At 51.6% G+C, this 20000-nt stretch overlaps 1 long non-coding RNA gene across 1 annotated transcript in view; it reads right to left on the bottom strand.

Annotated features, from left to right (window-relative positions):
• Window positions 1-20000, bottom strand: part of LOC138867262 (uncharacterized) — a 173709-nt gene that overhangs the window by 86950 nt on the left and 66759 nt on the right. The gene's annotated exons all lie outside the window — the stretch shown is intronic.

Genomic DNA, 20000 nt, shown 5'->3' with positions numbered 1-20000 from the left:
GCGGGGGTACCTGGGGAGGGGGAGGGGGCGGGGGTACCTGGGGAGGGGCGGGGGTACATGGGGAGGGGGAGGGGAAGGAGGAGGAGGAGCACTGTACCTGGGGAGGGGGGAGGGGGCAGGGGTACCTGGGGAGGGGGGAGGGGGGCGGGGGTACCTGGGGAGGGGGCGGGGGTACATGGGGGGAGGGGGGGAGGGGGGCGGAGCACTGTCTTGACCTCTCGAGCCAGCCAATTCTGTTACATTGTTGACGAGAGAGAGAGGGAAAAAAAATCGTTACGTAAATAACGACCGAAGCAAAAGAGGCATCAATGCAAATTATATCGTGTTTATTTTTTTGTTATTTGTTTGTTTGTTTTTGGTTGTTTTTTTATTGTTTGTTTGTTTGTGTTGTAGATTTCGCGTGTCGGTCTCATTCTAGTCATCACCATCACGGTATCGTCACTATCATGTGTATTATGATCATGGGCGTCACCATCATCACCACCATAATCATTATCATCGTCATCACCACCATCATCATCGTTACCAAATTTACAAATCTTCGCGAGCAATGCATAGGCATCACCGTCATCACCACACCATTACCACCATCACCATTAGCATCATCATCGACAATCACCAATAATAATAAAACTCATCACTATCACCGCCATCATCACCATCATCATCATACACACTTACGTGCCTTTCCCAAGCGCCCATTTACCCCCTCCCCTCCTCCCTTCCCTCCCTCCCCTCCTTCCTTCCCTTCCTCCCGCCCCTCCTCGCCTCCCCTCCCTCCCTCCCCCAACAAGAATGAATGAAGAAAAAAAAGGTTCTTTAAAAACAAAGGACCCCAAACCGCCCCCCCACACCCTGACCGCCCCTAATCCCCTCCACTCCCCATTCGGCGTGACCTTTGACCCGGCTTCGCTTCTGACCCGGCTTGGTCGCGTCGAAGAGGTGAAGGCGGTGGAGGGAGGTGATGGTGGTGGAGGGGAACTGGTGGAGAAGGAGGCGGAGGGAAGGGAGAGGGGAGGCGATGGTGGTGGAGGTGGAAGTGGTGAAGAAGGAGGTGGATGGGAGGGAGAGGGGAAGACGGAGGGGGTAGGGGAGGTGATGGTGGTGGAGAGGAAGGTGGTGGAATGGTGGTGGTGGAGGGAGAAGTGGTAGAGGTGGAGGAAGAAGCGGAAATAGTGGTTAAAGGAGGACTTAGGATTAGCTGATCCTTCCTTTCGAGAGATTTAGGGAAGGATGAGGAGGTATGGAGGAGAAAGAGGAGGAGGAGGAGGAGGAGAAAGAGGAGGAGAAAGAGGAGGAAGAGGAGGAAGAGGAGAAAGAGGAGAAAGAGGAGGAGGAGGAGAAAGAGGAGGAGAAAGAGGAGGAGGATGAGGAGGAGGAGGAGAAAACCAAATCACGGTGGAAGAAACATTTCTCCCCTCCTCCCCTCCTCCCCCTTTCCACACCCTCCTAATCCCCCCCTCCCCTGCCAGAGGATTAGGACCAGAGATCCTGTCGATCACCAATCCTTCCAGTCTCTCACAGGACCCCCCCCCCCGCCCCCCCCAATCCTTCACTAATCCTGACTGGTGTTGCTCATTGGGAATTTCGTCGCCGCTGTAACTGGATTGGACTGTGGTGTGTAAAAAAAAAATAATAATGATAAATAAATAATGAAAAAATAGATAAAAAAGTGGGTTAAAAAATTAAAAATGAGAATAAGATTAAGTAAAAGACCAAAAAACGGGATAAAAAATAGAAAGAGATAAGAGTAAGAATAAGGCCAAAAAACGGGATAAAAAAGGATAAAAACAAGAAGTGAAAAAAGCGAAGAGAAAAGAGCGATAGAAGACAGGTAAAAAATCGCAAAGGCACAAAAAGTCCTAGTAAAAAGGACAGAAAAGGACAAGAGAGAGAGAGAGAGAGAGAGAGAGAGAGAGAGAGAGAGAGAGAGAGAGAGAGAGAGAGAGAGAGAGAGAGAGAGAGAGAGAGAGAGAGAGAGACAGAGAGAGAGAGAGAGAGAGAGAGAGAGAGAGAGAGAGAGAGAGAGAGAGAGAGAGAGAGAGAGAGAGAGAGAGAGAGAGAGAGAGAGAGAGAGAGAGAGAGAGAGAGAGAGAGAGAGAGAGAGAGAGAGAGAGAGAGAGAGAGAGAGAGAAACAAAAACAAGACTAGAAAAAAGTAAGAAAAAAAGAAAAAAGAAAAGATGAAAAAAGGAAACAAAGATAAAAAATAAAAAATAAGGGAAAAAAAACAAAATACGATACGGAAAGAAGGAAAAGAGAGGAAACAAGCAGCAGCGCACGGAATATAATATATCAAAATATAGGAAAAAAAGTAATAAAACTCGCCTTCAAAATACTTTCCCTTACACCCTTCCCCCACACCCCATCGCCCTCTTCCTCCCTCCCTCCCTCCCTCCATTCCCTTCTTCCATCCCTTACCTTCCTCCTTCCATCTCCCTCTCCCTCCCCTTCCCTCTTCTCCCTCCATTCCGCTTCTTCCCTCAATTCTCACTACCTCCCTCTCCCTCCCTCCTTCCATATCCCTCTTCCTTCCTCTATCTACCTATCCCTCTCCCTCTCCCATCCTCCTTCCATCTCCCAATCCCTCTCTTCCCTCCCTCCCTATCCCTCTCTCCCTCTTCCCCCTCCCTCCCTATCCCTCCATTCCTTCCATCTCCCTATCCCTCCTCTCCTTCCATTTCCCTATCCCTCTCTCCCTCTTCCCCCTCCCTCCCTATCCCTCCTCTCCTTCCATCTCCCCATCCCTCTTCTCCCTCCTTATCCCTCCCTCTACCCCCTTCCTCCCCCCCCATACCCACGCTACACCTGTCGCACCTGCATGACATTTCGAACACTAATTAACGGCACGGACTCAAAGCACACCTTTTCTATTTTCATTTTTATTTGTCTATCTTTTATTCATTTTTTCTCTCTATTTTCTCTCCCTTGTCTATTATTATTATTATTCATCTTTTATTTTTTTCTCCTTTTTTTCTTTTTTTTTTGTTCTCCTTGTTTTTACTTTTTTTTTATAAATTTACTCATTTTCACCATTCTCTTTTTTACTCTTTCTCCCTTCTTCCCGATCTTTATCTCACCCCCTCGTACACCATTTTTTTGCCTCCTCTTTTATGATACATTTACTCCCTCTCATCTCCGTCTCTTTACTCCTTATGCCTTCTCGCCGATCTTTATCTCTCCCTTCTTACACCTGTTCAACATCGCTCTCTCTCGCTTGGGTACGCCGTTCTTGTGTCTTTCGCTGTTCTTGTTCTTTGCTCTGCTTCTCGTTCGGTATTTTCTTTTTTTTATTTTCCTTTTGGGGGTCATCGTTATTATAATAATAAAAAATGATAAAAACAATAATAATAATAGGAATAATAATAATAATAATAATAATAATAATAATAATAATAATAATAATAATAATAATAATAACAAAATACTAATAAAAAAATAATAACAATACTAATAATAAAAATAAAAATAATAAAAATAATAATAACAACAACAACACCAAAACAACAATAATAACAAACAAATAAACAAACAAATACTCGTGCTCTCCCACCACCGAAGACAACCACCGCACCTGCCACACACCATCCCAGACTGACGACGCAAATACACCTCGTGCATTATCAGCGATATACATCAGCTCCCAGGGGCATCACCACTGGCATACAACACCACGGGCCATTACGTAACAGGCTGACATCACCGGACACATCACAGGCAGAGAGACACATCACTGGCAGGAATCACGCCAGAGAGACACATCACAGGCAGAGAGACACGTCACAGACAGAAATCACGTCAGAGAGACACTTCACAGACAGAAATCACGTCAGAGAGACACATCACAGGCAGAAATCACGTCAGAGAGACACGTCACAGGCAGAAATCACGTCAGAGAGACACGTCACAGGCAGAAATCACGTCAGAGAGACACGTCACAGGCAGAAATCACGTCAGAGAGACACGTCACAGGCAGGAATCACGTCAGAGAGACACGTCACAGGCAGAAATCACAGGCAGAGAGACACATCACTGGCAGGAATCACGTCAGAGAGACACATCACAGGCAGGAATCACGCCAGAGAGACACGTCACAGGCAGGAATCACGTCAGAGAGACACGTCACAGACAGAAATCACGTCAGAGAGACACGTCACAGACAGAAATCACGTCAGAGAGACACGTCACAGGCAGGAATCACGTCAGAGAGACACGTCACAGGCAGGAATCACGCCAGAGAGACACGTCACAGACAGAAATCACGTCAGAGAGACACATCACAGGCAGGAATCACGTCAGAGAGACACGTCACAGACAGAAACATGTCAGAGAGACACATCACAGGCAGAAATCACGTCAGAGAGACACATCACAGGCAGAAATCACGTCAGAGAGACACGTCACAGGCAGAAATCACGTCACAGAGACACGTCACAGACAGAAATCACGTCAGAGAGACACATCACAGGCAGGAATCACGTCAGAGAGACACATCACAGGCAGGAATCACGCCAGAGAGACACGTCACAGACAGAAACATGTCAGAGAGACACATCACAGACAGAAATCACGTCAGAGAGACACATCACAGACAGAAATCACGTCAGAGAGACACATCACAGACAGAAATCACGTCAGAGAGACACATCACAGGCAGAGAGACACGTCACAGCCAGAAATCACGTCAGAGAGACACATCACAGACAGAAATCACGTCAGAGAGACACATCACAGGCAGAGAGACACGTCACAGACAGAAATCACGTCAGAGAGACACATCACAGACAGAAATCACGTCAGAGAGACACATCACAGGCAGAGAGACACATCACAGACAGAAATCACGTCAGAGACACGTCACAGACAGAAATCACGTCAGAGAGACACGTCACAGACAGAAATCACGTCAGAGAGACACGTCACAGACAGAAATCACGTCAGAGAGACACATCACAGACAGAAATCACGTCAGAGAGACACATCACAGACAGAAATCACGTCAGAGAGACACATCACAGACAGAAATCACGTCAGAGAGACACATCACAGACAGAAATCACGTCAGAGAGACACGTCACAGACAGAAATCACGTCAGAGAGACACATCACAGACAGAAATCACGTCAGAGAGACACATCACAGACAGAAATCACGTCAGAGAGACACATCACAGACAGAAATCACGTCAGAGAGACACATCACAGGCAGAGAGACACGTCACAGGCAGAAATCACGTCAGAGAGACACATCACAGACAGAAAGAGAGAGACATGTCAACAGGTATACATCACTATAGAACAAAAACACCGCTACCATCACTGTATATATACACCATCATCACCATTGTCATCACCGCCGTCAATATGGTGTATATCACTGTAGAAAATAACGCTACCACATACTAGACGGAATCACAGACATGCATCACCACAGACGAGACAGCAGACACCACCACAGACATATACCGCGACAGACAGAGACACCAGGCAACACCACAGACATAAATCGAACCACCACCACAACACCAACTGGACATCACCACGACCACAACTGGACATCACAATCATCACCACCACCACCACAACCGGACATCATCATCACCACAACTGGACATCGCAATCATCACCACCACAACCGGACATTATCATCACCACAACTGGACATCGCAATCATCACCACCACCACCACAACCGGACATGTCCCTCCGACACAACTGGACATCACCACAACCACAACTGCACATTACAATCACCACAACCACAACTGGACATATCCCTCCACCACAACTGGACATCACCACAACCACCACAACAGGTCACCACCAAGAGACCCATTACTCTTAGTCAACACCCCAAGCTTCTCTCTCTCTCTCTCTCTCTAACTCTCTCGAAGGAAAAAAAATCGGAGCCTATTTCACCTCGACCAGATAGGCCTATGAGAGAGTGAAGGAAGGGGGGGGGGGTGGAGGGAGGGGGAGGTGAGGGAAGGACAGGGAGAGGGGTGAGGTAAGGAAGGGAGAAGCGAGGTGAGGGAAAGGGAGGTAAGAGGAGGGGGGGTGAGGTAAAGGGAGGGGGGGAGGGAGGGGGGGTGAGGTAAGAGGAGGGAGGGAGGGGGGTGAGGTAAGGAAGGGAGAAGCGAGGTGAGGGAAGGAGAGGGAAGGGAGGGGGTGAGGTAGGAAAGGGAGGGACCGTGTTATTGACTAGGGATACAAGACTCTTTAGAGGTGGGGGGAGAGGAGGAGGGAGAAAGAAAGCAGGGGAGGGCCGGAGGGAGGGAAGGGAAAGGAGGGAAGAGGAGGAGTCATGAAAGAAAGGGGAAGGAAAGAGGGAAAGGGGCGCGGCGGGAGAGCCCAAGGACACAGGAAATGGGCCACAGAGGAGTGGGGAAGGAGAGGGAGGGGGGAGGGAGGGGAGGAGGTACAAAGGGGAGGGAGGGAGAGGGAGGGGAGGAGGCACAAAGGGAAGGGAGGGGGAGGAGGCACAAAGGGAGGGAGGGGAAGGGAGGTAGGGGAGGAGGTACAAACGGGAGGGAGGGGGAGGGAGGGGGAGGAGGCACAAAGGGAAGGGAGGAGAGAGGAAGAAGAAGGAAGAGACAGCAAGGGGAGAGGGAGGAGGGGGAAACAAGGGATGGGGAGGGAGAGGAGGGAGAGGAGGGAGAGGAGGGAGAGGAGGGGAGGAGAGGGATGGGAAGACCGTAAAGAAAGACATGAGAAGAAGAAGAAGAAATGAAAAGTCAAGGTCGGAAAGTGAGGGAGAAAAAGAGAGGGAGAGAGAACAAAAGAAGCAAACGAGAGGAAGGAAAGGAGGAGATGGAGGAGGAGGTTGCCATGGCAGGCGGGTGGGGGGAGGGGGTTGTAAGAGAGGGTGAGGACGGGGAGGAAGAAGAATGAGAGAGGGAAGTCGGAGATGAAAGAAAGAAAGAGAGAAAGAGCAGACGAAAAAGAGGGGGAGAGAAGGAGAGCGAGTGAAGATAGACAACAGAAAGAGGGAGAGAGGAGAGAAGAAATGAGAGGGAAGAGAGAAGAGACGAGAGAAGAGAGATAAAAGACGAGGAAGAAGGGAGAGAGGGGTGAGAAACAACGAAAGAGAAGAGAGAGAAGACGAGAGAGGAGAGAGAAAAAACGAGAGAGGAGAGAGAAAAGACGAAAGACGAGAGAGGAGAGAGAAAAAACGAAAGACGAGAGAGAAAAGACGAGAAAAGAGAGATAAAAAACGAGAGAGAAGAGAGAAAAGACGAGAAAGGAGAGAGAAAAAGACGAGAGAGGAGAGAGAAAAGACGAGAGAGGGGAGAGGGGAGAGGGGGGAGGGGGAAGGGGCAGGTGCAGAGGGTCCTCCTGGGACGACTAAACAACGACACTCACAGACGCCCCCCGCCTTGCCAGGTTCTCGCTCATGCTGCCCACGGTAGGGAGAAGGAGAAGGAGAAGAAGGAGGGGGAAGAAGGAGAGGGAGGAGGGAGGAGGGAGGAGGGAGAGAAAGGAGGAGGAGAAGGAGGACGAAGAAGGAGAAGGAGGGGAAAGAAGGAGGGGGAGGGGAGGAGGGAGGGAGGGAGGGAGGGAGGGAGGGAGGGAGGGAGGGAGGGAGGGAGGGAGGGAGGGGAGGGAGGGAGGGAGAGGGAGAGGGAGGAGGGAGGAGGGAGGGGGAGGGGGAGAGAGAGATGAAAAGAAGAGAAGAGAAGAAAAGAAAAGAGAAAAAAAGAAAAAGAAAAAAAATAAAAAAAGAAAAAAATGAGAAAGAGAAAGAGAGGGAATTAACAGACGAAAACAGAGAAGAGAGTGTGAGCGAGCGAGCGAGCGAGAGAGAGAGAGGGAGCGAGAAGGAGCGCCTGAGTGAGAGAAAGAGAGCGAGCGAGTGAGCGACAGCAACAGCGCAAGGGCAACGAGCCAACAAAGGAAAAACACAGGAACGGGGGAGACGACCAGAGTGAGTGAGAGACCGTGAGTAGGGAAGTGAGTGAAAGTGAGTGGGAAAGTGAGTATGGAAGTGAGTGAAAGTGAGAGACCGTGAGTGTGGAAGTGAGTGAAAGTGAGTGGGATAGTGAGTAAGAGTGAATGAAAGTGATAAGAGTGAGAGACCGTGAGTGGGAAAGTGAGTGAAAGTGAGTGGGAAAGTGAGTATGAGTGAGCGTGGAAGTGAGTGGGAAAATGAGTGAAAGTGAGTGGGAAAGTGAGTATGAGTGAGCGTGGAAGTGAGTGGGAGAGAGAGAGAGAGAGAGAGAGAGAGAGAGAGAGAGAGAGAGAGAGAGAGAGAGAGAGAGAGAGAGAGAGAGAGACGACTGAAGTGAGAGTGAGAATGAGTGACATTGAATGAAATCAAGACAGCAGACACAAAGAGCAAAGAGAGAAGAGAGACAGAAAGAGAGAGAGGAGAGGAGAGGAAGGAGAGAAGAGAAGCGAAGAAAAGAAAGAAGAGATGAGAAAAAAAGAGAAAAAGGAGATAATAAGAGACCACAAATCGCCAAGAAAAGAAAGAAAGAAAAAAAACGACCACAGAATAAAAGAGAAGGAGAGGAAGACAGAAAAAACAGAGAAAGAGAGAGAGAGAGAGAGAGAGAGAGAGAGAGAGAGAGAGAGAGAGAGAGAGAGAGAGAGAGAGAGAGAGAGAGAGAAGAGAGAGAAGAGAGAGAAAAGGGAGAGAGAGAGAGAGAGAGAGAGAGAGAGAGAGAGAGAGAGAGAGAGAGAGAGAGAGAGAGAGAGAGAGAGAGAGAAGAGAGAGAGAGAGATAAAGATGGGAGGAGAGCGAGAAAGAGGGAGAGAGAGAGGGAGAGAAAAGAGGGAGGGAGGAAGGGCAGAGCGAGATAAACACAAAGACACTTCCTTCTTATTGAGGTCTGGAGGGAAAAAAAAAGGAAGATAAGGTCCGTCATGGCGTCAAGTGTGCCAAGGACGAGGAGGCGGAGAGGGAGAGGGAGAGGGAGAGGGAGAGGGAGAGGGAGAGGGAGAGGGAGAGGGAGAGGGAGAGGGAGAGGAGGGTGAAGGAGAGGAGGGTGAAGGAGAGGAGGGAGAAGGAGAGGGTGAAGGAGAGAGGAGGCGGAGAGGGAGAGGGAGAGGGAGAGGAGGGTGAAAGAGAGGGAGAGGGAGAGGAGGGTGAAGGAGAGGAGGGAGAAGGGGAAGGAAGAGGAGGGAGAAGGGGAAGGAGAGAGGAGGGTGAAGGAGAGGAGGGAGAGGGAGAGGGAGAGGGAGAGGGAGAGGAGGGTGAAGGAGAGGGAGAGGGAGAGGGAGGGTGAAGAGGGAGAGGGAGGGTGAAGGAGAGGAGGGAGAAGGAGGGTGAGGGAGAAGAGAGGGTGAAGAAGGGAGAGGAGGGAGAAGGATGGGGTGAGGGAGAAGGAGAGGGAGAGGGTGAGGGAGAAGGAGAGAGTGAAGAAGAGGGAGAGGGAGAAGGAGAGGGAGAGGGAGCGGGTGAGGGAGAAGAGGGAGAAGGAGAGAGTGAAAAAGAGGGAGAGGGGTGAGGAGGAGGGGAGAAGAGGGTGAAGGAGAGGGTGAGGGAGATAGAGAGGGAGCAGGAGGGAGAGGAAGAGGGAGATGAGGGTGTGGGAAAAGGAAAGGGAGAGGGAGGGAGAGGGGAGAAAGAGGGAGAAGGGACCGAGAAAGAGGGAGAAGAAAACTGATAAAGAGGAGAGAAAAAAGCGAGGGAGGAAGGGAGGGAGGACGTAAGGATAAGAGGATGAGGGGGAGAGGCGCGCAGGGAGAGCGGGTGGGCAGAAAGAGAGAGAGAGAGAGAAAGAGAGAGAGAGAGAGAGAAGGAGCGGGGAGATAAGATAGGAGGAAGTGGGAGGGGCCGGGCGAGGGGAGGAAAAGGGGAAAGAAACAGAGGATAATAATAGAACCCGGGAGAAGACAAACAAAGAAAAGAGGAAGAATTCGTATGATAAGAAATGGGGTAAAATGGAAAAAGGGAACTGGGATGGAGGACGAGAACGCGGAAGAGAGAGAGACAGACAGACAGACAGACAGACAGACAGACAGACAGACAGACAGAGAGAGAGAGAGAGAGAGAGAGAGAGAGAGAGCGAGAGAGAGCGAGAGAGAGAGAGCGAGAGAGAGAGAGAGAGAGAGAGAGAGAGAGAAGAGAAGAGAGAGAGAGAGAGAGAGAGAGAGAGAGAGAGAGAGAGAGAGAGAGAGAGAGAGAGAGAGAGAGAGAAGAATAGGAAATGGAAAACCTCCAAGATGAGGGAAAAGGCGAGGAGAGGAGGAAGGAGGGCGGAATAAAGAGGGGAAGGAGAACAAAAGGAAGAGGCCGAGGGGGGAGGGGGGGGAGAGGGGAGAGATAGAGGGGACAGAGAAGAAAATACGGGAATAGGATTAGGACGAAGGAAGAGGGGGAAATTAGATAATGTGAAATAATAAGCCGGAATGGAACGGGGATCCCTTAGTAAAGTAGGTTACGAAAGAGACATAAAGCAGAGACGGAGAAACGGGGGAACAGAGGCAAAGTCGATAGAAAGAGAGTAAAATACACGAAAAAAAGGACAACCGGACAGACAAACACACATCTAAAAAGCTCTATAAACAGACAAATAGACAGACAAGCAGACAGACAGATGGATGGACAAACAGACAGAAATAAACACAGACAGACAGACTGACCGACGAAGAGAAAGACGCAGACGAAACAAATCAATAAACAAATAAACGAGGGTAAGAGACGAAGGGGGGAGACAGAGAGAGAAAAAAAAAACTGAAGGAAGACAAACAAGGAAGGGAACGAGAGAGTGAAAAAGAGGGCGGAGGGGAAAAAAAGGAGGAAAAAAAAGAACACTGAAAGACAATTATCTCAACAAGGGGAGGAGGATAATGGGGGTGGGGGCGGGGAGGGGAGGGAGGGAGGGGGAAGGGAGGAGAGGAGAGCGGGAAGGGAGGGCAGGGGAGCAGAAAGGAAGGGAAGGGAAGGGAGGAAGAAAGGAAGGGAGGGGAAGGGAGGGGAGGAGAGCGGGGAAAGGAAGGAGAGGAGAGAAGAAGGAAGGGAAGGGAAAGGAGGAGAAAGGAAGGGAGGGAAGGGAGGGGAGGAGAGCGGGGAAAGGAAGCGAGGAGAGAAGAAGGGAAGGAAGGGGAAAGGAGACGAGGATAAAGGCCGGGGGAGGGGGAAGGGGAGAGGAAAGGGGAGAAGAGAGAGAGAAAGGAAGAGAGGCGAGTAGAAGAGACGAGAACGGAGGAAAGGTCAAGGGGAAAAGAGAAGAAGTGGAACAGGGGAGAAAGGAAAAAAATAGAAAACCAAGAGACGAGACGAGAAATGCAGAGGAACGAGAGGAGGAGAGAAGGGAAGGGAGAAAAGAAGAGGGACCGATGACGAGGGAAAATAGGATGCTGGAGAGAAAGTTACGAAAGAGAAAAGTAAAAGGAGAAAGTGATGGTGACGACGACGGCACAGGCCACAGAGGCAATACGAAGAAAGCAAGGGAGAGAAAGCGTGAGGAGGAGGAGGAGGAGGAGGATGAGGATGAGGATGAGGAGGAGGAAGAAGAAGAAGAAGAGGGAAAAGGAGGAGGAGGAGGAAGACGAAGAAGAGGGAAAAGAAAGAGGAGGAAGAGGAGGAGAAGGATATAAGAGAAGAAGGAACAGGAATGGAAATAGAAGAAAGACCAAAATAAGTGGAACACACACACACACACCCAGACACACACACACACACACACACACACACACACACACACACACACACACACACACACACACACACACACACACACACACACACACACACACAGACACATACACACACGCACACACACACACAATATTCACACATACATCCATAAAAGGAGAAAACGCGAACGAAAAAAAAAGGCGACGAAGAAAAATACGCAGATTAGAGGTGTAAGGGCTAATAAGTTGGAACTTGCGTGGGGGTCGAGCATCAAAGGCCTCGGGGACATGGGGGGTGGGGGTGGAGGCACTCCTCCCTCAGGGTACAATGGTAAGAGAGGGAAGGGGAAGAGGGGGAAGGAGAAAGGGGTATAAGAAAAAGGGGAGGGGAGTGAGTAAGGGGAAGATGGGATAGAATGGGAAGAGGGGATAGGAAGGGAAGAGGAAGAGGAAAGGAGGAGGGAAGGATATGAGAGGACGGGGAGAGAGGTAAAAGGAAGGGGGAAGAGGGAAGGGAAAGTTAAAGAGGGGAAGAGGGAAGGGAAGGTAAAAAGGGAAGAGAAAGAGGAGGGAAAGCTAAAGAGGGGGAAGAGGGAAGGGAATGTTAAAGAGGGGGAAGAGGGAAGGTAAAGGTAAAAAGGGGAAGAGAAAGAAGGAAGGGAAAGATAAAGAGGGAAAAGGGAAGATAAAGAGGGGAAAGAGAAGACAGAAGGAGAAGATAAAGAGGGGAAGAGAGGGCAGCGCAGACGAAGTTTAAGGGAAGGGGGTAAACACGGCGGCAGCAAGGGAAGGCGGACGTGTCATGGCGATGGTCGTCGAGCAGAAGGAAATGGTCGGCGGTTCTGGTCGTTGTGGGTGGCTGTGCGCTGGAGCCAAGTGTCGTCGCTAAGAGGGGAAACGGAGTCGTCGCGAAGAGAGAGAGAGGGAAGTGGTCGTAGGAAGAGAGAAAAGGCCGTTGGGAGAGAGAAGTGGTCGTTGAAAGAGGAAGAGTGGTAGTAGGAAGAGAGAAGTGGTCGTTGAAATAGAGAAAAGGTCGTTGAAAGAGGAGGAGTGGTCGTTGGAAGAGAGACATGGTCGTAGGAAGAGAGAATCGGTCGTTGAAAGAGGAAGAGTGGTAGTAGGAAGAGAGAAATGGTCGTAGGAAGAGAGAATTGGTCGTTGGAAGAGAGAGGTGGTCGTTGGAAGAGGAAGAGTGGTCGTTGGAGGAGGAAGAGTGGTCGTTGGAAGAGAGACATGGTCGTAGGAAGAGATACATGGTCGTAGGAAGAGAGAAATGGTCGTAGAAAGAGAAAATTGGTCGTTGGAAGAGAGAATTGGTCTTTGGAAGAGAGAAGTGGTCGTTCAAAGGGAGAAGAGGTCGTTGAAAGAGGAGGAGTGGTCGTAGGAAGAGAGAAGAGATTGTTGGAAGAGGAAGAGTGGTCGTAGGAAGAGAGAAGTGGTCGTAGGAAGAGAGACGTGGTCGTAGGAAGAGAGAATCGGTCGTTGAAAGAGGAAAAATGGTCGTAGGAAGAGAGAAGAGATTGTTGGAAGAGGAAGAGTGGTCGTAGGAAGAGAGAAGTGGTCGTAGTGAGCGAGTAGTGGTCATTGGAAAAGAGAAGTGGTCGTTCCAAGAGAGAGGTGGTCGTCGTCGCAAGGAGAACCGACAGCCAGAAGCGGGGATGGTCGTCTTCGAAGCGGAGTGGCGGCGAGCCGGTGCCGCGTGGGGGGGGAGGGGGAGTCACGAGGGTCGTCCTGGAGGATTGGGGAATGACAGGTCGTCGTGAGGCCGAAAGAGTGGGGGAAGGGGGAGGGAGAGAGGGAGGGAAGGGAGGGGAGATAGACGTCGGTGAAGGGGAATGGGAGGGAGGGAGGCAGGGGAGAGGAGGGAGGGGGAGGGGAGGGAGGGGAAGGGAGACATCGGTGAAAGGATCGAAAGGGGACGACCAACAGTGACTGACTGAACCACTGCGAGTAGAGTGCGGCGTGTGGCAGGGTGGGCGTCAGGGTGGGCGGCAGGGTGGGCGGCAGGAGGGCAGGAGGGCAGGGCGGCAGAGGGGATAGGGTGAGCGAGGTCTCTCGTGGCGGCAGAGTAGGGAGGGAAGGGGGAGAGGTGGCGGCAGGAGGAGGAGGAGGAGGAGGGGAAGGGGAAGGGAAGGGTGCTGGAAAGTGAGCAAATAGGAAGCACAGTAGTGGATACAGAGAAAGTTGACAGAAGTGGAGGTGAAGGAGCGAGGGGGTGGGGGTGGAGCGGGGGGAGGAAGGGGGGACGGTGTGGGGGCGGGAGAGAAAGGAAAGAAGGAAGGGGGGAGAGGAGAGAAAAGGAAGGAGGAAGGGAGGGAGAGAAAGGAAAGAGGAAGGGAGGGAGAGAAAGGAAGGAGAAACTGAGAGAAATAGAAAAAGGAAAAAAGGAAGGAATGAGGGAGAGAAGGAAAGAAAGGAAAGAGGGAGAGAGAGAGAGAGAGGAAGGAGGAATGGAAGGAGGGAGAGAAGGTGCACGGCAGATCGGAATGAGGAACGACGGGCCGGCAGGGTGAAGGGAGAAAGGGAGAAAGGGAGGGCCGGCAAAGTGGAAGGGGTGACGAGACAAAAAAAAAAGTGGAAGAAAGGCAGAGAGAAGAGGAGACAGGAGGTAGCTTGACGTCTAGAGGTGGAAGGAGTGAAATGCCACGTGGAAAAGTGGACGATAGCGGAACGAGATAAAGTGGAGGAGGTGGAGGCGGTTCGAAAGAAGTGGAGGAATGCGCGGAGGGGGTGTGTGGAGGGAGGCAGGAAGGCAAACACAAAAAAAAGGGGGAAGGAGAGCAGTAGAAAAGAACTTGGCAGAGGAGAGACGACGCGTTAGACGAGAGCTTGGCAGGGGCGGGGAGGGAGGGGGGGAGGGAGGAGGAGGGTGAAGGAGAGACGGAAAGGGGAGACGGAGAGAGAGAGCGAGGTGGAGGAGAGGAGAGGGAGAGGGAGAGGGAGAGGGAGAGGGAGAGGGAGAGGGAGAGGAGAGAGAGAGAGAGAGAGAGAGAGAGAGAGAGAGAGAGAGAGAGAGAGAGAGAGAGAGAGAGAGAGAGAGAAGACAGAAGGGAGGAGATGAAGAGATAAGGGTGGAGGCAGAGGACGCGAGAGAGGCAGAGGAGGAAGACGACGACGACGACAACGAGGAACGAGGAGGAAGAGGGGGAGGGAGAAGAAGGAAGAGGAGGAGGAAGAGGAGGAGGAGGAGGAAGAGAGGAGGTGGAGGAGGAGGTGGTGGAGAAGAAGGAAGGGGAGGAGGAGGAGAGGGAGAAGAAGGAAGAGGAGGAGGAGAAGTAGGAGGAGGAGAAGGAGGAGGAGAAGAAAAAGAAAGAAGAGGAAGAGGAGGAGAAGGAAGAGGAGGAGGAGAAGGAAGAGGAGGAGGAGGAGGAGGAGGGGCAAGCAGTAACGGCGGTGTGGTAATGCACCTTCACAAAGCCACATTTCCGCTCACCGACTTTTTTGCAAAAAAAAAGAAAAAAAAAAAAAAAAAATCACGCGCTCGCCGCCACCCCCAATGCCATCACTATCGCCGCATCACGATCATTATCATCACTATCACAGCAAACAAGTTACTCCGCCTCCGCCTCTCCTCCCACAAAGCTTTCACTATCACCTACAGATAGCATTATCCGCATAAATATTAATATATATATATATATATATATATATATATATATATATATATATATATATATATATATATATGACAAGACATTCACTATAAATGCACAATAAGCTTAGTAAGTGTTATATCTATCATACAGCATACACCATACCAAGAAAACCATATGAAATCTAAGAACAGGACCTAGTGACGTCACTCACCATACCAGACACCATAAACACCATACCACTCACAATGCGAAACCACAGAGCAGTACGTAATGGCGCCAATCACCATACCATACGGATTACACCACAACTCACCATAGCGAATTGCACCAAAGAACACTTTACTGTCACCATCACCAAAAACATCACACAAAACGTGACTCTTCGACACCATAGCACGTCGAAAATCACGAGACATCACAAGGTACACTATACCAAAACGACATAGCACCCTATGACACCCAAACACTACATACACATCACAACACACGTCACACCATACCACACCTCACCAAAGGTACACAATAGCACAACACACACCATAACGGAAGCAAGATGTCACACACCATACAACGCCACCCGAAGCATAACATACCATACTACACACTACAACCACCCCACATGACACAACACACTATACGACACAACACACACGCCATAAGACACACATATGACACCACACTATACACCACAATGCACATCTGACACCATATGACACACCACACCTGACACCAAAATACACACCTGACACCATATGACACACCACATGACACCACATGACACCACATGACACCCCAGCGCCCCCGAGAGAATGCCCTACGATTAATCCCGACGGGGTTTCGCGCATGACTGCCCCCCTCCCGCCCCCCCACCTCAACCCCCTCCCCCCGTATCGCGACCGGAGGAGCTTAAGGACCACCGCCCGTAAGCCCAGCGGGGGAAACGCGACCTTATCGACGGCCGTTGTTACAGCCCGGGAGTCGACTGGCCGGTGTCTCATACCTGGCCGTTTACTGCGCGGGGATGACTCCACATAACGCCCTCCAATCCCCCACCCCCTCCTCCTACTCCTCCTCACCACCCCCTCCTCCTCCTCCTCCACCATCCCCTCCCTCCTCCTCCTCCATCCCTTCCTCCTACTCCTCCACCCCCTCCTCCTACTCCTCCTCCACCACCCCCTCCTCCTCCTCCTCCACCATCCCCCTCCCTCCTCCTCCTCCATCCCTTCCTCCTACTCCTCCACCCCTCCTCCTCCTCCTCCTCCACCCCCTCCTCCTCCTCCTCTTCCTCCTCCCCCTACTGCTCCTCCACCCCCTCCTCCTCCTCCTCCTCCTCCTCCTCCTCCTCCCCTCCTCCTCCTCCTCCTCCACCCCTTCGCTCTCCTCCTCCTCCTCCTCCCCGCCCCCAATCACTCATTTCCCCCCCCAATTAAAATCCCAATCCCTCTCTTCCCCAGCTTTTCTTTTCTTTTACTCTTTTTCTTTTCTTTCCTTTTCTTTCTGTTTTCTTTTTTCATTTCTTTCTTTTCTTCTTCTCCTCCTCCCCCTCACTCCTTCCCCCAATCCTCAACCAAAGTCCAAATCCCCTTCCTATTCTTAACTTGCCCCTAATCCCCAAGACCCAATCCTCATCCTCCCCCCCCCTCTTCCCCTGCCACGAATCCCTACCCCCATCAATAACCCAATTTTTCTCCCATACACACACACACACACACACACACACACACACACACACACACACACACACACACACACACACACACACACACACGCGCGCGCGCGCACGCCTCTTTACCTGAGTTGTTCACGTAACCCCTTCCTCCTCTCCCTCTCTCCCTCTTTTCTCCGCTACTATACCACTCCCCCCACCATCCCTCCCCCACCCACCCCAGGGTAAAAATCTCAACGTGATCCTCCATCACTGAAAACTTTTGAAAACAAATTCACTTCCCCTCCCTCCCTCCCCCTCCCTCCCTCCTTCCTCCATCTCTCCCCCAACATATCCTCCCCCTCCCTCCTTCCCTCCCTCTTTTCCTCCCCCGACTTACCTTCCCCCTCCTCTCCTTCTGCCTTTCTTCTCCCCGCCCCCCTTCAGAACTTTCCTTTCCCCTCTCTCTCTCTCACCCCCTCCCCTCACTCTCTCCCTTCTCTCCTTCCTCTCCCGAACTGCACTCAACTCTCTCTTTCCTCTCCCTCCTCTCCCGCCCCTTCATAGCTCTCTCTCCTCTCACTCCTCTCTCCTCTGTTCCTCCTCCCTTCACTCATTCTCCCCCACCCCACCACATTCTTCTGCCCGTTCTCCCTCCCCTCCTCTCCCCTCTTCTCTCAGTCCTTCCTCCCTTCACTCTCCCTCTCTCTCCTCCCTTCCCTCCTCTCCCCTCACCCATCAGCCCCTCCTTTCACCCCTCCCATCTCCCCTCCCCATCAGTCCTTCCTCCCTTCACTCCTCTCCCCTCAGTCCCTCCTCCCTTCCTCCTCTCCCTTTACCCCTCTCCTCTCTCCCCTCTCCCCTAAGTCCCTCCCTCCCTTCACTCCTCCCCCCTCAGTCCCTCCTCCCTTCACTCCTCTCCCTTTACCCCTCTCCTCTCCTCTCAGTCCCTCCCTCCCTTCACTCCTCCCCCCTGTCCCTCCTCCCTTCACTCCTCTCCCTTTACCCCTCTCCTCTCTCCCCTCTGCCCTAAGTCCCTCCCTCCCTTCACTCCTCCCCCCTGTCCCTCCTCCCTTCACTCCTCTCCCTTTACCCCTCTCCTCTCTCCCCTCTCCCCTCAGTCCCTCCTCCCTCACTCCTCTCCCCTCCAGTCCCTCCCTCCCTTCACTCCTCTCCCCTCAGTCCCTCCTCCCTTCCCTCCTCTCCCCTCAGTCCCTCCCTCCCTTCACTCCTCTCCCCTTAGTCCCTCCTCCCTTCACCCCCCCTTCTCCACAACTCACCCAACTTACGCTCAACACTCCAGCTTCAGTCCCCAGTCAAAACAGCTTCAACTACTAAGGTGCTACTGACTCTACTTCTTACCTTTGACGTCACCCTTTCCCTCCTTCTCTCTCTCTCTCTCTCTCTCTGTCTCTCTCTCTCTCTCTCTCTCTCTCTCTCTCTCTCTCTCTCTCTCTCTCTCTCTCTCTCTCTCTCTCTTTTCGCCTTTCCTTCTTTTTACTTTCTCCTTTCTCTCCTTTCTCTCTCTCTTCGGTTTTTACCTTATCCTCTTTCTCCAGCAATCTTTTACTCCCCATTCCCTCCCTCAAAGTCCCTTCTCCAAAAGCAAAATCACTTTGGTTGCTGTCACGCACCCCATTCCTCCCTCACTCCCCCATCCTAACCACACCCCCACCCTCACTTCAACCCCCAAGCCTTTCCAATCCCATGCCCCCCACCCTACCCACCCTAACTCCCTCCCTCCAGCACACGCACTTCTCTGCATTCAACCCTCTCTCTCCTCCCCACCCCCCTTAGCTCCCCCCGTCCCCTTCACCCCCACCCCACCCCCGTTCAAGTGCATTCAACACCCTCCCCCCATTTCCCCTCCCTACACCCTCAGTTCCCTTCTCCCCCTCCTACCCCCTTAGCCTCCCTCTCCCCCCACACCTGCCCCTTTAACCCCCTTAGCCCCCCTTCCCCCCACACCTGCCCCCTTAACCCCCCCCCTTAAAACCGCAGTCATCCGCCAGCGGTACCTGTCTGCCTTCATCATGGCGGCAGGTAATTACTGAACTCGAGTGTCCACAGGTGAAATGATCCCCTCCCCTCCCCTCCCTTCCCCACCACTCTCCTCACTCCCCTCCCTCCCTCCCTCTCTCCTCTTCTCTCCTCTCTCCTCACTCCCCTCCCTTCAACTCCTCTCCTCCCTCGTCTCTCAACACTCTCCTCTCCTCTTTTCTGTTCTGTTCTCTCCTCTCCTCCCATCTATTCTATTCTTTCCTCCCCCTCCCCTTCTCCTATCTCTCCTCTCTTCTCTTCTCCTCCCCCTCTTCTTCCTTCCCATCTCACTCTCCTCCCTTCCCTCCCCTCTCCTCACCCTCCTCCTTTACTACTCTACCCCCTTCCGTCCTCCCTCTCTCCCCCTCAACCGCTCTAACCTCACCCCCCTTGAAACCCCACCCGCTACACCGCCACCCCTATTCACCGTTCGTCTCTCTCTCTCTCGCTCGCTCTCTCTCTCTCTCTCTCTCTCTCTCTCTCTCTCTCTCTCTCTCTCTCTCTCTCTCTCTCTCTATATATATATATATATATATATATATATATATATATATATATATATATATATATATATATATATATATATATACGCATCTTTCCTTCCTTGATTCTCTTTCTTTTTTTCCTCTCTCACTCCCTCTGTCCTCCTCCCCTCTCTTTCTCTCTTTCCTTCCTTCTCTCCTTCTTTCTCATTTTTTTCTCCCTCCCTCCCGCTCTCCCCCTCTCCCTCTCCCCCCTCTCTCGCCTCGTTCTAATCCAGTTAATTTCTCCTGCCAGCGAAGCACATCATCCCCCGTGCCAGAATGCAAGCAGTCATCATGGCTTGTGGCTCAGAACTGACTCCCTTCTCTCCTTCTCTCCTTCTCTCCTTCTAACTCTTCTAACTCCGTGGACGAAAGATCTAAGCACGAGTCGTCTGACGCCACCCCTCGCCTTACTCCCCCCCCCCTTTTTTTTGGGGGGGGTGTTGAAACTAGCACTGTTCTTTCTCTCTGTCTATCTCCCTTTCTCTCTCTCTTTCGATTTCTCTGTCTCTATCTCCCTCTTTCTCTATCTCTCTCTCTTTCTCTCTCTTTCTTTCTCTCTCTCTCTCTCTCTCTCTCTCTCTCTCTCTCTCTCTCTCTCTCTCTCTCTCTCTC

This window comes from Penaeus vannamei, chromosome 29 (genome assembly GCF_042767895.1).
Source record: "Penaeus vannamei isolate JL-2024 chromosome 29, ASM4276789v1, whole genome shotgun sequence".
Classification (NCBI taxonomy): domain Eukaryota; kingdom Metazoa; phylum Arthropoda; class Malacostraca; order Decapoda; family Penaeidae; genus Penaeus; species Penaeus vannamei.
Note: the sequence above shows the minus strand (reverse complement) of the source record. Positions and strands in the feature narration are given on the sequence as shown.